General features: G+C 44.7%; 1 protein-coding gene across 1 annotated transcript in view; it reads left to right on the top strand.

Moving 5' to 3' along the window:
• The first annotated feature begins 241 nt into the window (after positions 1-241).
• FBXO30 (F-box protein 30) overlaps positions 242-6,903 on the top strand; it is a 76,128-nt gene continuing 69,466 nt past the window's right edge. Inside the window, exon 1 of the mRNA XM_056567529.1 lies at positions 242-605. The gene's annotated coding sequence lies outside the window, so the exon portion shown is untranslated. The remainder of the gene's footprint in view (positions 606-6,903) is intronic.

Genomic DNA, 6,903 nt, shown 5'->3' with positions numbered 1-6,903 from the left:
ACCAGACCGTTTTACTATAAGCCAGTGTTTGATTACCATGCCCAATGGACTTACTTTATCAAAACTATCTAAAAGGAAAACCTTCTTTGTTGCCCATGGCAACCAATCACAGATCTGCTTTTATTTCTCAAACTACTCTGGTAACTCTGGTAAGATGAAAGCTGAGCTGTGATTGGTTCCTTTGGGCAACAATGTCAGTTTTCTTTTAAGAAATGTTTCCTTTCAGTGCTGTTACAGTATTAGTTCAGTTTGCAGAATTACAAGCTGCAAACCCATACTCATTCCTTCCAACAAAATGGCTTCCAGCGCCCGCATAGCGACAGCTGGGGTCAGGCTGATGACGTCACCACCTCCTTCCTAGAGCTATGCCCAGTGGGCGGGTAATTGGGCGGAGATTCGGTGACGCCGGTGATGACGACATAGCGACGGGAAGGACGACGGAGAAACAGAGCTGGGAGATAGGCGAGTGCCGGTGCGGGGGAGCGCTGACCAGACGGCTGGGGTTTAAAAGGAAGTGGAGGAGCTACGAACGGCGGCACGGAGGAGGCCAGACCAGCGGAGGCCGCAGCTTCTGTGCCCGGTATCCTGCACCCAGGCGGGACGAGGTGAGACCTCTAGGCCCTTGTACCTCACTCGCCGGCGTACTGTGTGCCTGGGCTGTCCCTATATAGATATAATGGGACAACAGTGACGTCACTAAAAGTTACCTGCAGTCTGTGCAGAGCTGTACTGTGCTCCAATACTCTGTGGTATATAGTGCAGGACTGTGTTATATAGAGTTATACTGTGCAGGAGTGTGTTATATGGAGTTATACTGTGCAGGACTGTGTTATATAGAGTTATACTGTGCAGGAGTGTGTTATATGGAGTTATACTGTGCAGGACTGTGTTATATAGAGTTATACTGTGCAGGAGTGTGTTATATGGAGTTATACTGTGCAGGAGTGTGTTATATGGAGTTATACTGTGCAGGAGTGTGTTATATGGAGTTATACTGTACAGGACTGTGTTATATGGAGTTATACTGTACAGGACTGTGTTATATGGTGTTATACTGAACAGGACTGTTATATGGAGTTATACTGTACAGGAGTGCGTTATATGGAGTTATACTGTACAGGAGTGCGTTATATGGAGTTATACTGTACAGGAGTGCGTTATATGGAGTTATACTGTACAGGACTGTGTTATATAGTTATACTGTGCAGGACTGTGTTATATAGAGTTATACTGTGCAGGTCTGTGTTATATAGAGTAAGATTGTGTTATATAGAGTTATACTGTGCAGGACTGTGTTATATAGAGTTATACTGTGCAGGTCTGTGTTATATAGAGTAAGATTGTGTTATATAGAGTTATACTGTGCAGGACTGTGTTATATAGAGTTATACTGTACAGGACTGTGTTATATAGAGTTATACTGTGCAGGACTGTTATATAGAGTTAGACTGTGCAGGAGTGTGTTATATGGAGTTATACTGTTCAGGAGTGTGTTATATGGAGTTATACTGTGCAGGAGTGTGTTATATGGAGTTATACTGTGCAGGAGTGTGTTATATGGAGTTATACTGTGCAGGAGTGTGTTATATGGAGTTATACTGTACAGGAGTGTGTTATATGGAGTTATACTGTACAGGAGTGTGTTAAATGGAGTTATACTGTACAGGACTGTGTTATATGGAGTTATACTGTACAGGACTGTGTTATATGGAGTTATACTGTACAGGACTGTGTTATATGGAGTTATACTGTGCAGGAGTGCGTTATATGGAGTTATACTGTACAGGAGTGCGTTATATGGAGTTATACTGTACAGGACTGTTATATAGAGTTATACTGTGCAGGAGTGTGTTATATAGAGTTATACTGTACAGGACTGTGTTATATGGAGTTATACTGTACAGGAGTGCGTTATATGGTGTTATACTGTACAGGACTGTTATATAGAGTTATACTGTGCAGGACTGTGTTATATAGAGTTATACTGTACAGGACTGTGTTATATGGAGTTATACTGTACAGGACTGTGTTATATGGTGTTATACTGTACAGGACTGTTATATAGAGTTATACTGTGCAGGAGTGTGTTATATAGAGTTATACTGTACAGGACTGTGTTATATGGAGTTATACTGTACAGGAGTGCGTTATATGGAGTTATACTGTACAGGACCGTGTTATATATGGAGTTATACTGTGCAGGACCGTGTTATATATGGAGTTATACTGTGCAGGACCGTGTTATATATGGAGTTATACTGTGCAGGACCGTGTTATATATGGAGTTATACTGTGCAGGACCGTGTTATATATGGCGTTATACTGTGCAGGACCGTGTTATATATGGAGTTATACTGTGCAGGACCGTGTTATATATGGCGTTATACTGTGCAGGACCGTGTTATATATGGAGTTATACTGTGCAGGACCGTGTTATATATGGCGTTATACTGTGCAGGACCGTGTTATATATGGCGGTATACTGTGCAGGACCGTGTTATATATGGCGGTATACTGTGCAGGACCGTGTTATATATGGCGGTATACTGTGCAGGACCGTGTTATATATGGCGGTATACTGTGCAGGACCGTGTTATATATGGCGGTATACTGTGCAGGACCGTGTTATATATGGCGGTATACTGTGCAGGACCGTGTTATATATGGCGGTATACTGTGCAGGACCGTGTTATATATGGCGGTATACTGTGCAGGACCGTGTTATATATGGCGGTATACTGTGCAGGGCCGTGTTATATATGGCGTTATACTGTGCAGGGCCGTGTTATATATGGCGGTATACTGTGCAGGACCGTGTTATATATGGCGGTATACTGTGCAGGACCGTGTTATATATGGCGGTATACTGTGCAGGACCGTGTTATATATGGCGGTATACTGTGCAGGACCGTGTTATATATGGCGGTATACTGTGCAGGACCGTGTTATATATGGCGGTATACTGTGCAGGACCGTGTTATATATGGCGTTATACTGTGCAGGGCCGTGTTATATATGGCGTTATACTGTGCAGGGCCGTGTTATATATGGCGTTATACTGTGCAGGGCCGTGTTATATATGGCGTTATACTGTGCAGGGCCGGGTTATATATGGCGTTATACTGTGCAGGGCCGGGTTATATATGGCGTTATACTGTGCAGGGCCGGGTTATATATGGCGTTATACTGTGCAGGGCCGGGTTATATATGGCGTTATACTGTGCAGGGCCGGGTTATATATGGCGTTATACTGTGCAGGGCCGGGTTATATATGGCGTTATACTGTGCAGGGCCGGGTTATATATGGCGTTATACTGTGCAGGGCCGGGTTATATATGGCGTTATACTGTGCAGGGCCGGGTTATATATGGCGTTATACTGTGCAGGGCCGGGTTATATATGGCGTTATACTGTGCAGGGCCGGGTTATATATGGCGTTATACTGTGCAGGGCCGGGTTATATATGGCGTTATACTGTGCAGGGCCGGGTTATATATGGCGTTATACTGTGCAGGGCCGGGTTATATATGGCGTTATACTGTGCAGGGCCGGGTTATATATGGCGTTATACTGTGCAGGGCCGGGTTATATATGGCGTTATACTGTGCAGGGCCGGGTTATATATGGCGTTATACTGTGCAGGACCGGGTTATATATGGAGTTATACTGTGCAGGGCCGGGTTATATATGGCGTTATACTGTGCAGGGCTGTGAGTCAGGAGCCCAATCCATACACCCTGAGCGCATGTGTGAGGTGTAGACTTGCGTCCCATGCAAGTCTGCATCCGCTCCTGCACCTCACACCCATTAAAAATAAATAAATAAAGGGGAAGTCGGTCCGGGCCTACTAGCTCGATACAGGGCTAAATCTATGCAAAATTCACCTGCTCGACGATAGGATTTCCACATCCCTGGATACTGGACAGGGCGGCAGGGTATAGTGTCATACTGGACAGGGCGGCAGGGTATAGTGTCATACTGGACAGGGCGGCAGGGTATAGTGTCATACTGGACAGGGCGGCAGGGTATAGTGTCATACTGGACAGGGCGGCAGGGTATAGTGTCATACTGGACAGGGCGGCAGGGTATAGTGTCATACTGGACAGGGCGGCAGGGTATAGTGTCATACTGGACAGGGCGGCAGGGTATAGTGTCATACTGGACAGGGCGGCAGGGTATAGTGTCATACTGGACAGGGCGGCAGGGTATAGTGTCATACTGGACAGGGCGGCAGGGTATAGTGTCATACTGGACAGGGCGGCAGGGTATAGTGTCATACTGGACAGGGCGGCAGGGTATAGTGTCATACTGGACAGGGCGGCAGGGTATAGTGTCATACTGGACAGGGCGGCAGGGTATAGTGTCATACTGGACAGGGCGGCAGGGTATAGTGTCATACTGGACAGGGCGGCAGGGTATAGTGTCATACTGGACAGGGCGGCAGGGTATAGTGTCATACTGGACAGGGCGGCAGGGTATAGTGTCATACTGGACAGGGCGGCAGGGTATAGTGTCATACTGGACAGGGCGGCAGGGTATAGTGTCATACTGGACAGGGCGGCAGGGTATAGTGTCATACTGGACAGGGCGGCAGGGTATAGTGTCATACTGGACAGGGCGGCAGGGTATAGTGTTATACTGCAGGGGTGTGGAAATTTTAATAAGAAAAAACTACTTGTCCACGGGACTAAAATGGAGCAAAATCTACTTGTCCGGCCAATTTTCGCTTTTACACTCTCATTTTTTCCTCCTCGCCCTATAATAGTCATAACGAACTACTATAACAATACCTTTTAATTGTTCCATAACATAAGCTCCGAAACAAAAACAAAAAAATGTTGGTGAAATTGAAATAGCAAAAGATAATTTAGCAAATTTGGTGGCTTTCTTTTCTACGCCATTGTGGTTGAGCTAACATGTTATTTTGATACTTTAGGCCGGCCTCATTACAGCAATACCAGATTTGTATAGTTTCCGTCGTGTTTTACTAATTAAAAAAAAAAACTGAACTTTTTAGAATTTATTTTTATTGCCATTTTCTGACCCCTGCAGCTTATTATTTTTTTTTATTTTTTTTTTTTTAGCATACAAGGCTGTATGAGGGTAAATTTTTTTTTTTTGCGCCATAATCAGTTTTCTGTATCGGTACCATTTTGGTATTGATCTGACTTTTTAATCACTTTTAATTTTTTTTTCTGGGATATTATAAAAATTGCAATTCTGTGGTTTGGAATTTTTTTTTTTTTTTTTTTTACATTTGCGTCATTTTCTGTATGGGATACATAATGTTATATTTTAGTATTTCGTACAATTGCGCACGCAATGATTCCGCATATAATTATTTTTTATTATGTTTACATGTTTTTATATAGGAAAAGAGGGTGATTTGAACTTTTAATATGGAAGGGGTCAATGTGTGTCTTTTAAACTTTTATTACAACATAATTATTTTTTTTTAGACTTTTAGGAGGAATCATTAGATTCCTCTTACAGATCAATAGAGTTCTATTTAACTCCATTGATCTGTGTGCTCTTAGATCCATTGATAGAGCCTAGTCCAGCCAGGATCTGTCAATGACAGAGCCACGGGACAGCAAGGAACAGAGGTAAGCCCTCCGGTTACCTCCTATAGTGGATTTTCCCCCTGCGATCGCGCACTAGCCCACCAGGGCGCATACACATGTCCCTTTAGACGCAATCTAACCAGCCGCGGCAATCGCTGCTTGTTGGATATTGGCGGAAGCCCCCGGCTACTGAGAACAGCTGGGGGCTGCAGCGTATAGAGCAGGCAGGAGTCGGGAGCCCGCTCCATACAGACTGCTGAGCGCCGCTGTGCTTTTTGGGGGCTTTCACGTCTGGCCCTGCTTGCCCGAAGCAGGGCTAAGGGCCTGAAAAATTCACTTGCCCGGAACTGAATGTCCGGGCGTCTGGCAATAGGAATTCCACATCCCTGTACTGTACAGGACGAGGCTTTATAGCTGCTCCTTTCAGGTATTGTACTTCCCAATCCTGGGATCTTCTCATAGCGATCATGGGGGCAGCGGAAGGCTTCTATAACAATTCCCTCCGCTAGTCTTCTATGACCAGGAGCTATCCCATAATAATGTCTTTGCATTCCCTGCCTGACCAGAGATTAATCAAAACCTGTTCCCATAGCAACCAACCGATTCTTTTATTTACTGGTCAACATTTCCTCTACAGAAATTTTGGTAAATCTCCCCCATAGTAAAGCAGTAAAGAGGTAGTGTGGACCAGAGTGAGCACCTTACATGTAGTAAAGAGGTAGTGTGGACCAGAGTGAGCACCTTACATGTAGTAAAGAGGTAGTGTGGACCAGAGTGAGCACCTTACATGTAGTAAAGAGGTAGAGAGGACCAGAGTGAGCACCTTACATGTAGTAAAGAGGTAGTGTGGACCAGAGTGAGCACCTTACATGTAGTAAAGAGGTAGTGTGGACCAGAGTGTGAGCACCTTACATATAGTAAAGAGGTAGTGTGGACCAGAGTGAGCACCTTACATGTAGTAAAGCGGTAGTGTGGACCAGAGTGAGCACCTTACATGTAGTAAAGAGGTAGAGAGGACCAGAGTGAGCACCTTACATGTAGTAAAGAGGTAGTGTGGACCAGAGTGACCACCTTACATATAGTAAAGAGGTAGTGTGGACCAGAGTGAGCACCTTACATGTAGTAAAGAGGTAGTGTGGACCAGAGTGAGCACCTTACATGTAGTAAAGAGGTAGTGTGGACCAGAGTGACCACCTTACATATAGTAAAGAGGTAGTGTGGACCAGAGTGAGCACCTTACATGTAGTAAAGAGGTAGTGTGGACCAGAGTGAGCACCATACATGTAGTAAAGAGGTAGTGTGGACCAGAGTGAGCACCATACATGTAGTAAAGAGGTAG

The sequence above is a fragment of the Hyla sarda genome, chromosome 3 (genome assembly GCF_029499605.1).
Source record: "Hyla sarda isolate aHylSar1 chromosome 3, aHylSar1.hap1, whole genome shotgun sequence".
NCBI lineage: Eukaryota > Metazoa > Chordata > Amphibia > Anura > Hylidae > Hyla > Hyla sarda.
Note: the sequence above shows the minus strand (reverse complement) of the source record. Positions and strands in the feature narration are given on the sequence as shown.